Source organism: Saccopteryx leptura, chromosome 2 (genome assembly GCF_036850995.1).
Source record: "Saccopteryx leptura isolate mSacLep1 chromosome 2, mSacLep1_pri_phased_curated, whole genome shotgun sequence".
NCBI lineage: Eukaryota > Metazoa > Chordata > Mammalia > Chiroptera > Emballonuridae > Saccopteryx > Saccopteryx leptura.
Genome location: NC_089504.1, coordinates 55,523,062 through 55,539,045, shown reverse-complemented (window position 1 = coordinate 55,539,045; position 15,984 = coordinate 55,523,062). Strand labels below are relative to the sequence as shown.

At 43.3% G+C, this 15,984-nt stretch overlaps 1 pseudogene; it reads right to left on the bottom strand.

Annotated features, from left to right (window-relative positions):
- Window positions 1–224: 224 nt before the first annotated feature.
- LOC136393741 (cytochrome c-like) lies at window positions 225–560 on the bottom strand (annotated as a pseudogene).
- Window positions 561–15,984: the final 15,424 nt, after the last annotated feature.

Below are 15,984 nucleotides of genomic sequence, written 5' to 3'. Positions count from 1 at the left end.
TTTGTAATGAATCAGGCAGTGGTCAACTATTACTCATTAGCAGCTTTTCTTTTTTTTTTTTATTTATTCATTTTTAGAGAGGACAGAGAGAGGGAGAGAGAGAGACAGAGAGGGAGAGAGAGAGAGAAGGGGGAAGGAGTTGGAAGCATCAACTCCCATATGTGCCTTGACCAGGCAAGCCCAGGGTTTCGAACCGGCGACCTCAGCATTTCCAGGTCGATGCTTTATCCACTGCGCCACCACAGGTCAGGCTCATTAGCAGCTTTTCTGAGATAAGCTATCAAGTCTGCCCTTTCTACACTCTTCTGAATGCCAAAGATCATTTTATTCTAGGGATGTATTCTTCAGACTTTCCAATTATTCCATCAGTGTAGCCTCTCCCCAGGTGATGCCTTTTTCTTGTGGGCATCTGTGTAAGAGAATCTAGGGGTTTGAACTGTCTGTAGCCCAAAAAGATCATGGAGCTTTGGCACAGACTTGTGCTTGTCTACCCTTCATGTAGTATGGCACTGGGCACACTTTTGAACAAAAATCTTCTTGATCTTCTCAACATCACCCATTTAAAAATTATTTTTATTTTTTTATTTTTTACAGAGACAGAGAGAGAGTCAGAGAGAGGGATAGACAGGGACAGACAGGAATGGAGAGATGAGAAGCATCAATCATTTTCGTTGAGCGTTGCAACACCTTAGTTGTTCATTGATTGCTTTCTCATATGTGCCTTGACCGTGAGGCTACAGCAGACCGAGTAACCCCTTGCTCGAGCCAGCGACCTTGGGCCCAAGCTGGTGAGCTTTTTGCTCAAACCAGATGAGCTCTCGCTCAAGCTGGCGACCTCGGGGTTTTGAACCTGGGTCTTCCGCATCTCAGTCCAACGCTCTATCCACTGCACCACCTCCCGGTCAGGCTAAAAAAAAGTTTTTTAAATTCATTTTAGAGGAGAGAGAGAGAGAGAGAGAGAGAGAGAGAGAAAGAAAAGGGGGGAGGAGCAGGAAATATCAACTCCCTTATGTGCCTCGACCAGGCAAACGCAAGGTTTCAAACCGGCAACCTTAGCATTCCAGGTCGATGCTTTACCCACTGCACCACCACAGGACAGGCAAACATCACCCATTTTTAAATTGTTCTTTTGCTGTGTGTGAGACAGAGGTTCCCACTAGCGAGCTGGATGTCTTGCTGTCTCTCTCTTGGTCTTCCTCTCATTCATTTGCTCTAGCTCTCACACTCTGTATAACTCTTGTTCTTTCTCTCAGGCCTGCTTTGCCTCCTATTTCTTCCCAACGTATCCTTTTACATCTTTTAAAATTTTTATTTATGGAATTTATTGAGGTGACATTAGTTCATAAAATTCTATAGGTTTTAGGTTTACAGTTCTATAATACATCATACCTTTGAAGTCTTGTGTGAGCCCTTTGCCCGAGACAGGACCGTGCCAGGGAGGGAAGAGGACTGGTGTGCCCGTGGTTGCTGCTGGGGGAGGTTCATTGCACCCTTCTATTACTCTCCCACTCCCTGTTCTGTCCGCTATTTGTAGCCCAGTGATGTCCACAGAGAAGCTTAAATGGAGGTTTAGATGTTCAGGTCATCTTCTTTCTTCACTCCTCATTTCCTTCTACTCCTGCTGCAGTCTATGTATTGAAAACCTAGGTCTTCAGAAATATTTATTTCGGTGTGAGAAAATGTGAGGGAGATTTCCTGGTCCTCTATCTGAAGGGGCACACAACAACAAGAAATAGGTAAAAATATCTAGCCACCTGTGCACCTGAAACTAATATGATACTGAATGTCAACTGTAATTGAAAAAGATTATAATATTGAAAATAAATAATCGCAACCATAGAAGGCATTTAAACACACATACACAAAAGGGAAGACAGTGGGGAACTTTTATTTTAGTTCCTAAGAGGATCATAGATGGTATTGAAGGGTAACTAGTCATTGATTAGCTTTTTTTTTTTTTTTCTGAAGCTGGAAACGGGGAGAGACAGTCAGACAGACTCCCGCATGCGCCCGACCAGGATCCACTCGGCACGCCCACCAGGCGGCGAGGCTCTGCCCACCAGGGGGCGATGCTCTGCCCCTCCGGGGCATCGCTCTGTTGCGACCAGAGCCACTCTAGCGCCTGGGGCAGAGGCCAAGGAACCATCCCCAGCGCTCAGGCCATCTTTGCTCCAATGGAGCCTTGGCTGCAGGAGGGGAAGAGAGAGACAGAGAGGAAGGAGAGGGGGAGGGGTGGAGAAGCAGATGGGTGCTTCTCCTGTGTGCCCTGGCCGGGAATCGAACCCGGGACTTCCGCACGCCAGGCTGATGCTCTACCACTGAGCCAACCAGCCAGGGCCCATTGATTAGCTTTAAGGGGAGATTTTATGTCTTTTTTTTTTTTCAAAGGCAACCCATAGTTATGACAAACCAAGACACTGAAATAAATTCAAGGCCAGCAATTAAGCAGAGGTTCCTAAAAGAATGGATCCAAAGAAGACATAGTGTAGAGCTGAGGAACAATAAATCCGTATTTGTTGAACCTGTAAACTACCTGGAAAGCTCTGGCAATATTAAAAATTATAAATGATTTAAAGACCTTTGGATAAATATAGCTGGACAAGAACAAATGAGTAACATTGGTAAAGTAGATTGTGCTTCTATGCATAAAGAGATATTATAAACCATAACTCAGTTTACTTCACACATTTATGAGGTACACACCAGGGACAAAGCTCTGCTCTAGGAATTGGAGAGAGCTACAAAATAAATAAGACACTATCCTGTTAAAGAAATGAAGACTTCCTGTTATTTTCTATATATTTCACCCATTCAGATTATACAGTTCTGCTGTTGTATTCTGTGTGCTGTTCTTACTGGTAAGCCATGAGGTAAAACGTATTCTTTGTATAGGGCGTGTGCCTCTTCCTGGGGAAGACCAGACAGATCTCAATCAGAAAGCCAGAACTCAGAGGGCTCTCAGAACTCAAAGGCACAAGAGTCCTATCTGGGTAGCTCAGCTGCTTGGAACGTCTCCCCAACACCAAGGTTCCAGGTTTGATTTCTGAACAGGGCACATACAAGAATCAACCAATGAATGCGTAAATAAGTGGTGCAACAAACTGATATTTTTTCCTCTCTCTCCCTCTATTCTACTTTCTCTAAAAAATATATGTGTGTGTGTGTGTGTGTGTGTGTGTGTGTGTGTGTGTGTGTGTGTATATATATATCTCCACAAGATATAAACCGCATTATATGGTTGGATCTAGCTCTGTTTTTGTTTGTTTGGTTTGTTTGGTTGGTTGTTACTTGTTTGTTTTCTGCTTGAGCCTTTAGTAAGGTCTCCTTTCAAGGTTCTGACCTTGTTTCACATGTGCTTTTGAAAAAAAAGAAAAGAAAAGAAAAGAAAAGGGTTTTTAGCCTTTATGACTAGTGGTTCTTGAAGTGTGGTCTCTAGGACCAGCAGTATCAGGATTTACCTGGAAATTCATTAGCAATGCAAATTTTTAGGTCCCACCTCAGGAACTCTGGGGTGGGGGCCCAGCGATGTGTTCACAAGCCTTCAGGGGGATTCTGAGGCTGGCTTACTGTTGAGAACTACTAAGTGACCCCGAGAATTGAAGGGGGAACAGCACCCTCTGGAGGTCATATGATCACAGACACCGCGGAAAAGGAGCTAAATCCAGGGATCATCTGTCCCTTCACACACAGAGGGACTCTAGATTGATATAATTCAGGGATATTGCTTTCCTCTATCTAATAGTCTAGGCTCTCAAGGCGAGTAAATATGGGTGAATTCTGAAATGAGATTCTATTTACTTTGTCCATCCCTGGTCTTCATACCATTTCCTTAGTCTAAGACAAGGGGCACCTCTTTCATTGGTGGTCTGTGAGAGGAGCACATTGACCATCTCATTAGCCAAAAGCAGGCCCATAGTTCCCATTGAAATACTGGTCAGTTTGTTGATTTAAATTTACTTGTTCTTAATTTTAAATATTGTATTTGTTCCCGTTTATTTTATTTTTTTTTATTTTAAAATAAGATATGTGCAGTGTGCATAGGGATTTGTTCATAGTTTTTTTTATAGCCCGGCCCTCTAATGGTCTGAGGGACAGTGAACTGGCCCCTGTGTAAAAAGTGTGGGGACCTCTGGTCTAAGACCTTCAGCGCTTCTCTATTAAACAGCGCTCTGTCTTCAACGCCGCTGCAGTGGGTTTCGTTCTGTTCTCAGTCTCTTGCTAACTTCTTCCCCACCATGAAAGATGTCCTTTCCTTTTTTCTGTGCTCATATAACTCACGTGCGTCATTTTACAACTGTGGGCCCTCTCTAGCCTGAGCTCCTTGAGGACAAGGGCCACAGTCTATCCCTTTCTACCCCAGTATTTCTCATAGTGCTTAGTTAACAGTAGGTGATTGGAGAGTGGTTTTGGAATAAATCTAACTGTGGTCTAGTTATGTAGAACTAGTTGCTGTCTGTGGAACTCCTTAACTCCGTCTTCCTCATGCAGTTCCTTTCAATATAAAATGTCCTTTCACATCCCACATCCATCTCTAGCCTCTCAAAATCCTGCCCATCCTTTAACATTTGCTCATAGCTGCTCAGTGAACACGTGGGAGTGAACTACAGAGTATGGAATGTGCCCTAGATCAGGCAGAGTCATTAGCAGGCAAGTTTATTAAGTCAGACTGTTTCAGAGATACAGTGCATCCATGCTAAAAATAGCACAAATAATAACAATAACATTAATCTATAGTATTAGTAGGTGATACTGATTGAGCTCTTATGTGTCAAGTCTTGCCCTAAGACTTTTGCATATATTATTTTATTAATTCTTAAGTTAACTTATGAGAAAGGTATTATTTGTAAAATAATAAATGAGGAAAGAGAAACCCAAGGTCATACAGCTATAGTCATAGCCAAGATTAAAGCCCAGGTCTCATCAACTCCAAAGTCAATGAGCTTAACCTGAAGCTCAATAGATCGCCAACAATGCATATAGATCTTAAAGACCTTGGTGATGGAGAATCATAAATCTAAACAGACTAGCAAAAAACCTGGACTCCTGTGCCATTCAATGAATAAATTATTATTTATTGAACACCTACTGTGGGACAGGCATTGTTCTAGAAATGAGAGGATATAGGGGATGAATAACAGGAAAGTTCTCTGTTCTCAAGGAATTTACTTTCCAGGGTGAGAAGCTCTGTGAGCCCATAACATTTGGGTCAAGCGCTGAATGACTAGAAGGAGTAGGCATATGAAGATTTGGGAAGAATCTGTTCCAGAGTAAAGAAAGTGCAAAGGCCCTGAGGTTAGGAAAACTGGGGAGGAACCACAACCACAAACCAATGAGTGGAACTGACCCTGGGTCAAGTTTTCCAGGCGTAGGTTCTGTAAGAGTAAGAACCAAAACCAGATTGTGACTGGCCCAGAACCTGAAGGCAAGCACAGAGTCAACTGCACTATATAGGAAAAGGGATGAGTTGAAAGCAGATTCTGCTACTGCTTTCAATAGTACACTATTCTCAGTACCTGAAAATGAATCCAATTTACGGATGATTTTGGGACATCAGCAAACATTATTATTAAATAATACCATCAACACCAATTTAAAAAATCAGTAAAGTGTGTAACATAGTGTGGGAAGGACCTTCTCTTCACAGGCATCATACTGACTGGTTCTGCATGCCAGATGTCTCCCAACTTTGTTGCCTTTTCAGAGTAATTTTATAAGAATCAAACCACATTCTCACTAATGCTCCAATTAAAGTGGCAGGATCCAATGGACAGTAAGTTCTCACTTAACATTGTTGCTAGGTTCTTGGAAACTGCTACTTTATGTGAAACAACATACTGTATAATAAAACCAATTTGCCCATAGGCTAATTGATATAGATGAGTTAAGTTCCTAAGGCATATGTCTGGTAACAGAAAGATCACCAAGCTTCTAAATAAAGACCCCAAACATTTCTGATATCAAACACTAAAATAAATGTGTGCTATACATACATTTAAGAATGATTAAGAAGATCAAGGAAGCTAATTCTTTCCCTACGCACTTATTCTAATTCTGGGTTTTGGCAGCTGGAACTTTTCCTGGCAGCTCAGGACACAAGGCGTACGCCCCCAGACAGGACACCCTTCACTCATACCCGCACCCACACTCACTCCGATCAGAACAATCTAGGCATGCCCATTCATCTCACGTGCATATCTTTGTGATGTGGGGGGGACTGGAGTACCCGAAGAACACCCATGAGCCTGGGGAGAGCATACCAACTCTACAGTGGTAAATTAGACTCGTATTTCAAACAGACTGGTGTTTTCCTTCTGGGGCAGAGCATTCCCACAAAGGCCCAGAGCATGCTGCTGTGTGAATTCCAAATCCAGTTTATGACTTCGTTTGCTCCTTTCTCCTTGACCGCATATTTAATGTCCTCTTTATGGTCCCTGCTGGGTCTGGCTTTCCTCTTGGTGATTGTTGCTTTTATGTAGGTGCTGTGAGGAGCTCCCTCCCTTGTTTGGGGCTCACAGCACTTTTCCTTGCAGAAGGATGCCCTACACCAGGGGTCGGGAACCTATGGCTCGCGAGCCAGATGTGGCTCTTTTGATGGCTGCATCTGGCTTACAGACAAATCTTTAATAAAAAAAAATAATAATGTTAAAAATATAAAACATTCTCATGTATTACAATCCATTCATTTCCTAGCGCTCATGTTCATGGTTGCGGGTGGCTGGAGCCAATCACAGCTGTCCTCTGGGACAACACCAAATTTTTATTGGATAATGCGTAACATACATGGGTCATTGTATGGCTCTCGCGGATTTACATTTTAAAATATGTGGCGTTCATGGCTCTCTCAGCCAAAAAGTTCCTGGCCCCTGCCCTACACCATGCTGCTCACCTGCTTTTGTCTGCACTGATACTCCTTTCAGAGCGCCCCGAGGAAGAGGGCCTCTGGCATACGCAGAGCTGCTCTGCTCTCTAGGCCACAGCTCTAGCGGAGTGGCCACAGCCGGTCACTGCCATCCAGCCTCCAGGACCCCTGGATCCTTCTACTTTTGTGGAGCATGTCCATTTGTGCACAAATATTGAAGGAGCATCTCCCCTTGGCCAGGTGCTGTCTAGACACTGAAGGGACACCAACCAGACATGGTCCTTGTCCTCAGAGCAAATTGTTAAACAAATAAGTGAACAAAATGATGTCAGATGATGATAAGTGCAAAAGGATGATATGTGATGGAGAGCAAATGGGGAAGGCACTGCTTAGACTAAGCGGGTGGGGGAGCTTCCTGGAAGATGGATATTTGAACAGAGAGACACAGACCAGTCTTGAAAAGATCTGGAGGAAGAACATGATAAGCAGGTACACACAAGGGCAAAGTTGCTGAGCCATGAGTACCCGTGGTGTGTCTGACTAATAGAAGCCAATGTCCCTAAGCAAAGGGAGAGGCAGGGAGGGGTGACGTCTGTCAAGCAAAGGTCATGATATGCAGTTTAGTTTTTGTTCTAAGGACAAAGGAGAGCTAGCAAACAGGTGAGTGATCTGATCTGATTTATACATATATAGCGTATATTACTTATCTCATTTAATCCTCTCAGCATACAGTGATGAAATTGGTACTTAAAGACAGAGAAAAAGTTATATGGGGAATACAAAGTTCACCCAGCAAGGGCTGAGCAGAGCCTGAAACATGGATGTCCACACTCCCAAGTCTAGCATGGTTCTCGGGGCACTAGCTGAGTTCAAAGTAAGATTAATGGCAGGCACGGGTGTGGTATTTAACTTGCCCATATTCTAAGTACGTGATTAAAGAATCTGGGAATGGGGGTGTCCTGGAGAGATACATTTCTTTTTCTTTTTTAAAAATAGATTTTTAGGGAGAGGAGAGAGAGAGAGAGAGAGAGAGAGAGAGAGAGAAAGAAAGAAAAGGAAGGAAGGAAGGAAGGAAGGAAGGAAGGAAGGAAGGAAGGAAGGAAGGAAAGAAGGAAAGCGTGGGGAAGAGCAGGAAGCATCAATTTGTAGTGGTTGCTCCCTGTATGTGCCTTGACCAGGCAAGCATGGAGTTTGAAACCAACAACCTCAGCATTCTAGGTCCATGCTCTATCCACTTTGCCACCACAGGTCAAGCAGTTGACTTTTTTTCATTTAAATGAGAGGAGGGGAGGTAGACATACTCTCGCATGTGCCCTGACTGGAATCCACCTGGTGACCCCCATCTGGAGCCGATGCTCACATTGAGCTATTTTTAGTGCCTGAAGCTTCATGAAGCCATCCTTAGGTCCCAGGCTGATGCACTTGAATCAGTTAAGCCATGGCTGCAGGAAGGGAAGAGAGGGGGGGAAGGGGGAGGGAGGAGAGGCAGATGGTCTCTTCTCCTGTGTGCCCTGATGGGGAATAGAACCCAGGAGTTCCACAAGCTGGGTTAACACTTTACCAGCAAGCCCACCAGCCAGGGCAATTCAGGCAGGTTTTTAATGAACTGGTATATGCAGCAGGGGATTAACTAGCTTTGGAACAGGTTAAAGAATTCTGGAGGACAGAAGAATGAATTCTGGAAGAGCCTGACCTTAGGATTTTAAGAGATAATACACTGTTCATGAAAATTAAGGGATAATTTATAGCTTCATATTCATTTTGAAATATCCTCTAATTTTTGTGAGCAGTGTAGTTATATGCAATGGCTCAGTCTATGGAGCACTTAATATGTGCCAGACACACACACACACACACACACACACACACACACACACACACACCAGTTTTTCATTTTTTAAATTAAAAATTTTTTAAATTTATTGATTTTAGAGAGAAGAGAAGGTAGAGAGAGAGAGAGAGAGAGAGAGAGAGCCAAAGAGAGAGAGAGAGAGAAACATTGATCCGTTCCTGTGTGGGCCCTGACATATGATGGAACCAGCAACCTCTGTGCGTTGGGACAATGCTCTAATCATCCGAGCTATCCAGCCCGGGCAAAACCAGTTTTTGAAAGAACATTACAGGAGGGGGAAAAGGCAGGGACAAAGTTCCTGAGATAGTAATAAACTTGGCACGCTGATGACTCAGCCCTGAAAAGCCATTATTAGCCTCCTCGTTTGGTATTAATAATTTCCTCCAGGTTGCTTATTCAACCCCAGATGTACCTGAGGCCTAAATCCATGCTCATTGCTTTGTATTTTGCTGTCTCTTAGGACCCTTCTCTTAAACTGGACTGACTAGTAGGCCTTTACCAATCTGATGTGCAATGCTGAAACCCGAGGTCAACAGCATTTCAGATGTTCTTGTTATTAATCCAGTAAAATGCTTGAAGTGAGAAAAAGTAGCCCCAGAGTCATGCTGAGAGGAGCGTTATAGGATTTAAGGGGCAGGATGTTATTAAATGCCATGACCAAGAATGTGGCTTCAAAGCCAAAAGCCACAATTTTCCCATAATGAAGAGCTAGATAAAGTGGCAATTATTACAGGACTGGGAAGATGCATGAATGATTTCAGGGGAACCCCAGCCTACATCCACTGCAACAGATCTGCTAGCCAGTTTTTTTAAAATGTTTTCTCAATGACTTGATTCATTCAATAGTTACTGCGTTTCACATCTCCCAAGAGGCAGGCACATGGGGACTTTGGTTTTAGCCAAGACAATTCCATGGTCGTGGATGTATACAAATTCCTCCATCCTTATTTCTTTGAATATTTTTCATATTCTTCATTATTCTTAATGATTTATTATGATTATTTTCTAGCAGTTAATTTCTCAAATATATTATTAAATGCAATTGTGTATGTGTTTGTGTTTGATGTTAAAGGGACTAATTTTTATATATCTTTTTTATTCAAATACCAGTCTAATCACTCACGGTCTAAGAACATTCAAATAATAAACCAAAAAGGAACAGATGTTAAAGATTGGTCTTCAAAAGTTATAGCCATGATGCCACACTTGCCTATGACCTTATGGACATAAAAGCACATCTATACCTTCGTAGCCACCAAGCCATTCAGCAGAGCTTCGTGAGCTGTGAGGTGTTTGAACCTTCCATTTTGAGCACTCCTGACTATTTTTTTCAAGCTCTGAATAGCTGTAGGGGCCTCAGCGAGAGTTGGAGGAACCAGCTCAATCTTGGCATAGTGACACAATGTGGCTACACAAGGCTTTGAGTGAGAGTCACCGCATCATTTGCCAGGCGGGGGCCTCCCCTGCAGGGTTATGGGCAAATTGGCCATAGTTCTACAGTGGAAATTCTGAGGCCTGGAACAGCCAGCTGAATGTCACTGAAGGGACTATTTATAATGACCATTGTATGCCCACGGTATATCTTTACTATAGCATTTAATAACCATGAAATTTGTATTGGAGCAACCTTCTGAAGTTCAGTGCCAAGATAATTGACATTTTAAACAATAAAGTTAAGATCTATGGACCTATTGTAATCATAGTTAAATTGGCATCTATATTTAATATTGCTAAAAATTCACTTAAAGTTTCTACTGCCTATTTTTCTAGGGCTTTCTGCTCACGAAAAGAGCTGAAACAAAAGCTTTAGAATGTCTGTGTATTCAGTGGGTAGTATTGCCTTGAATAAATTGTGACAAAACTCCAAAACTTTATGAATATTATCTATAAGGCTGTGATTATGAGGGTCTTTTGGGTTGAAGAAAAAATTTATGTCCACGGGTCTCAGAATTCATGAAGTTATACTGTTGCTATAGATTATTACTTTATATTCAAAGGTTAGCCTGCCAATGGCCACCTAAAACTGATGGAAGTTCAGGGCCCCAGGAGTACTTCTCAGTCACTGCAGGATGGAAGTCAGTGAACACATGCCCCAGCCTTCCACCCTTCAGCTGGACAAATCTGCTTTTCTGAAGGCACCAGAGAAATCAAGATGGAAGTGACTTTGACAGTGCATGCTTGTGTTGGCTTATCTTTTTCTCCTGATTCCCTTCTTCCTCTCCCTTTCTCATTCTTCCTGGAATCACCTCACAAATAAACAACCTGCACTCAGGTCCTGTCTCAAGTTCTGCTTTAAGGTAGAATCAAAATGAAAACACTTGGTACCAGAACTAACCCTAGAAAACAGACCATTCGAATAGGTTCCTGGATGTGTCTTACTCACTGATGAGATAGCTGATGGTAAGGGGATGCAGTTAACCCTTTGCATGTTGTAGCCTCACGTGGCAAAGGCTGTTAGTGTGGTGGGTTGGGATGAGGTATAAGTGAAAGGGGAAGCATTGAGTTGTTCAGAAGCTCCGCACCTGAATGGGATGTGGCAATGGTTGTTGTAAAGATGATGGAGTTGGCTGGATGTCTGCCTTGGAAATCTTTGAAGGAAAAGAACAGATGCAGGTCAGCCAATGACTAACTTAAGACAAGCTGTAAAAGCCAGAGGCTTTCTTGGCAGCATAGAGAGAGAGTCTTGTCTCCTGAAACTGTAGGGAAGCCTGTGCGAAAAATCAGGTCAAAGATTTAATAGGGTGGCAAAACTGCCAATGGCCCTTGAATACACAGCCTTCACCATCTCCTGCACTCAAGTGAGAGCTCCAGGGTGAAGTGATTTGCATGGATGTATCGAAGAACCTGGAACCCCTTCTTATATTCCTCTGAATGTTCCTGGCTGGCACTTCTCCTTGCTAAAGAAGAGAGAGCCTCCCCTGGAGACCACCTCACCTGAGGTGTCTGTGTTACAAGGTATTAGTTATCAAATCTGACATTCCTATGCCCACCCCCCTCCAGCTCATTACCTTCAGACCAATCACAGGAGTCAGGTTTCAGCATAACCCAAGAGCGGAGGGTTAATACTAGTTATGGCAGAAATAGACATTCCCTAAAATAATTACAGGGCATGAGTAAGGCCTAGTGTACAAAACCAGGGGAGTATGTGCAGGGAGGCATTCTGAGAGTATTAGGATGGGAGAGATGGTTGAGGAGCAGAATATAAAGCTGGAGAGGGGACAGTGAAGTGACATTGGGACATTCTTCCATGAATTGGGATGAAAGATCCTGGCAAAGGGACACACAGCTAGTCTCAAGATGCTGCTGGAATGGCTCCTTGAAGCTTGAATATGATGATGATTTTCAGCAAATGAAGTGGAGATGCCAGAACTGACATGAAAGCATGTGGAGGAAGGATCAGAATGCTCAGAGAGGTGGGCGTGCTAGCATAGACTTATTACGTTAGACCAGAGAAGCCACCTGCAGATTAGATTCTAACAAAGAGCCCCCAAAGCACTTCTTTCATTAAAGTGATGAGGAATGCACTGGTGAGGGTCAACAGACTCATTGAAAGCTTAGTGGTGGTCCTTGTTGGCCGGGACTGGTAATAGTAGGTGCTATAAGCTTAGTGGTGGTGGTCCTTGTTGTCCGGGACTGGTAATAGTAGGTGCTATAAGCTTAGTGGTGGTGGTCCTTGTTGGCTGGGACTGGTAATAGTAGGTGCTATAAGCTTAGTGGTGGTCCTTGTTGGCTGGGACTGGTAATAGTAGGTGCTATAAGCTTAGTGGTGGTGGTCCTTGTTGGCCGGGACTGGTAATAGTAGGTGCTATAAGCTTAGTGGTGGTGGTCCTTGTTGTCCGGGACTGGTAATAGTAGGTGCTATAAGCTTAGTGGTGGTCCTTGTTGGCTGGGACTGGTAATAGTAGGTGCTATAAGCTTAGTGGTGGTGGTCCTTGTTGTCCGGGACTGGTAATAGTAGGTGCTATAAGCTTAGTGGTGGTGGTCCTTGTTGGCTGGGACTGGTAATAGTAGGTGCTATAAGCTTAGTGGTGGTCCTTGTTGTCCGGGACTGGTAATAGTAGGTGCTATAAGCTTAGTGGTGGTCCTTGTTGTCCGGGACTGGTAATAGTAGGTGCTATAAGCTTAGTGGTGGTCCTTGTTGGCTGGGACTGGTAATAGTAGGTGCTATAAGCTTAGTGGTGGTGGTCCTTGTTGTCCGGGACTGGTAATAGTAGGTGCTATAAGCTTAGTGGTGGTCCTTGTTGGCTGGGACTGGTAATAGTAGGTGCTATTGCAAAATTAATCTCCAGAATGTCAATGGGGACAGAAAGTTTTCAAAATAATAGAGACCAGTGGCCACACTTAAGAATCAGATACAAGGTAGACATAATTATCATAATTAATAGCAAGGATAAAGTGTCAGGCACAGCCCCTGACCTGCAGGGGTCTATAGTGATGGTATTCTTAGGGGTGAGATGGATAAGTGGCCAACCAGGGGGATGCTCAACTTGTATAACCAGAAACAATTAAGAATTAGTGAACAAAAGGCTGATATTAGTCTCCAATATATATAACCTCTGCCCCAGTTTTCATATTTGAGTAGTTCTTAGAACCCAAGCCCATCACTTGAATGTGGATGGGTCCCTGGAGGTAGGCTTCTGCAACTCACTAGAAGGTATATGCAACATACATTCATACAGTTCTTCCCCTAATAGGGGAAGTTTCTGTGTGAAACAAGGTTTGAGCTCAAAATCTTAAAGGATCCTTATATATCTCTATTCAATTCAACTGTGTGACATTTTCAAAACTAGCTGGATTGTTGCAACAAAAGTGGACTATTAGCTTTATTTATAGCTGCTGCACTATATGTGGCATCTTTAGTGTTACAGATCTGGAACTTGGCAGATGGCTATTGGTCTGGGGAAGACTGTTTTTTTTTCAACTCTGTAAGTAAAGATAATCAATAGGTCACATTAATGTGGAAAAGAGCAATGCACATTCAGTGACTAGGACCAAGGCTATGCTGACCCTTCTGATTTCTCAAATAGAATAGTCTCCAAGGATCTTGATTATTTTGACATTTTGCAGCATGACATGCTGGTTGACTTATCTCATTGATATTGTGTTAATTGGAGGTAGTGAACAGAATGTAGCAAATAGTATGGCTACTTTAGACATATGTGGCCCAAAGGATGGATGAAAGTGAAAAAGGTTCAGGGGCTTCCATCTTGGTGAAGATGCTAGTGGTCCAATTGTTTGCGGTGAACTCAGCCATCCCCTTTAAGGAGAAAATCAAATTATAGCACCTTGTACCCTTGACACTAAGAAAGAGGCTCAGTGCTTATGGGCCTCTTTGGATTTTGGACACAGCCAGTTTTGAGTAGAGACCAGGGCAGGCAAGGACTTTACAGCAGGTTTGGGATGCATTGCAATCTGCCCTGAAGTCTGTGCTAAATGACTCAGCAGACCCAGTGATGCTGCAGATGTCCAAGGTGGAAAGGATGTTGTTTTATCTTTGATAAACTCTGTTAGGAGACTCATAGCACAGACTCATAGGGTTCTGGGCATGCCTTCTGTAGCAGAAAACCACTCACTACAGGGAGAAAAGTTCCATGAAGCCCACTATGCCATTGTCAACACTGAGCACCTGACCATAGGATATCAAGTGAGTGTGAAAATAGAGTTGCTCACTATGGGCTGGGCATTGTCCTGATCACTGGGAACTGCCACAACCCATTGGGTGAAAAAAAAAGGTTTATAAGGACCAGGTCTGCCTGGCTGGTGATAGATCAGTGGATAGAGCATCAACCTGAGACGCTGAAGACCCAGGTTCAAAACCTGAGGTCACCAGCTTGAGCTCACCAGCTTGAGCACAGGCACATCAGCTTGAGCATGAGGTTGGCAGCTTGAGCGTGGGATCATACATGATCCCACAGTAGCTGGCTTGAGTTCAAAAGTCACTGGCTTGAAGCCCAAGGTCGCTGGCTTGAATCAAGGTCACTGGCTTGAGCAAGGGGTCACTGGCTTGGCTGGAGCCCCCCACTCAGGGCACATATGAGAAGCAATATCAATGAACAGCTAAAGTGCTTCAACAATGAGTTGATGCTTCTCATCTCTCTCCTTCCCTGTGTGTCTGTCTGTTTGTCTCTATCTCTCGGTTAAAAAAAAAAAAGAAAAAAGAAAAAAATCAGACCCACGCAAGTCCAGAAGGTGGCACTAGTGCCTCTTTCTTAATTCATGCACATAACATCACAGCAGCTTCCAGATGATCCGATGGTGGAATTGTTGCTTCTGGTTCACAGGTGGGTCTGATCAGTATATTGTAGGAAAAAGAAAAATGACTGTTGTCATGTCATAGTCATTCAAGTCACTTTGACCCTCAAGGACAGAGTGAGGGGAAATCTTTTCAGTGGACAAAGCTGCCATAGTTCACTTTGTAAGGAAAGAAAAGTGGCCAGAAACACAGGCTTCAGGGCAGGGGGAAATGGTGTGGTTAGTTAGTCAGGGGCATGAAACTAGCAAGACTAGAAAATTAGAGACATATGTGCATAGAAGTAGGCACAGTGTGAGAGAGCTTCCATTCCAGAGGAGCTGCACAGTAACCAGGTGGACAAGATGACTTACCCAGTGAACATCAGCCAATCTCTCTCCCTGGCCACCCAAGGCTTCAGCAATGGGCCTATAAATACTGTTAGGGATGGAGACTTGTCTTTCACCAAGAATGACCTACTGGCTACTGGCTACTACTAATGCCAAATGTCCAACATGTTAGTGTCAAGAAGTGACATTGAACCTTCTGCTGAGGGCATCGGCCAGCTGTTTGGTGGCAGTTGATTACATCAGACCTCTTCCTCCTTGGAGATGGCAATTCAGATTATATGCCAATTAACCTCTGGGAATTTATTTTATTTGAGCACAGATATAATACTTTTGAGGTTAAAAGCATAAAGAGGATATATCAACCCCTTTGAGGTATTTCTGGTTTAAATATAATTAGCAAACCATTTGGACTCATTTCCTTTGGTTCTTACAAATATGAGAGAGGACAGTGAGATATTATTCTCCATGGGAAGAGACTTTTAAAAGCTTAAAATGATTTTAAATGGCTTCTCTATGATAAGTCCCAGTCCTAACTTATCTCTCAGGTTCTCTCGCATATCCACACACCCCCTCTAAATACAGTGTGTCCGTAAAGTCATGGTGCACTTTTGACCGGTCACAGGAAAGCAACAAAAGACAATAGAAATGTGAAATCTGCGCCAAATAAAAGGAAAACCCTCCAGTTTCTGTAGGA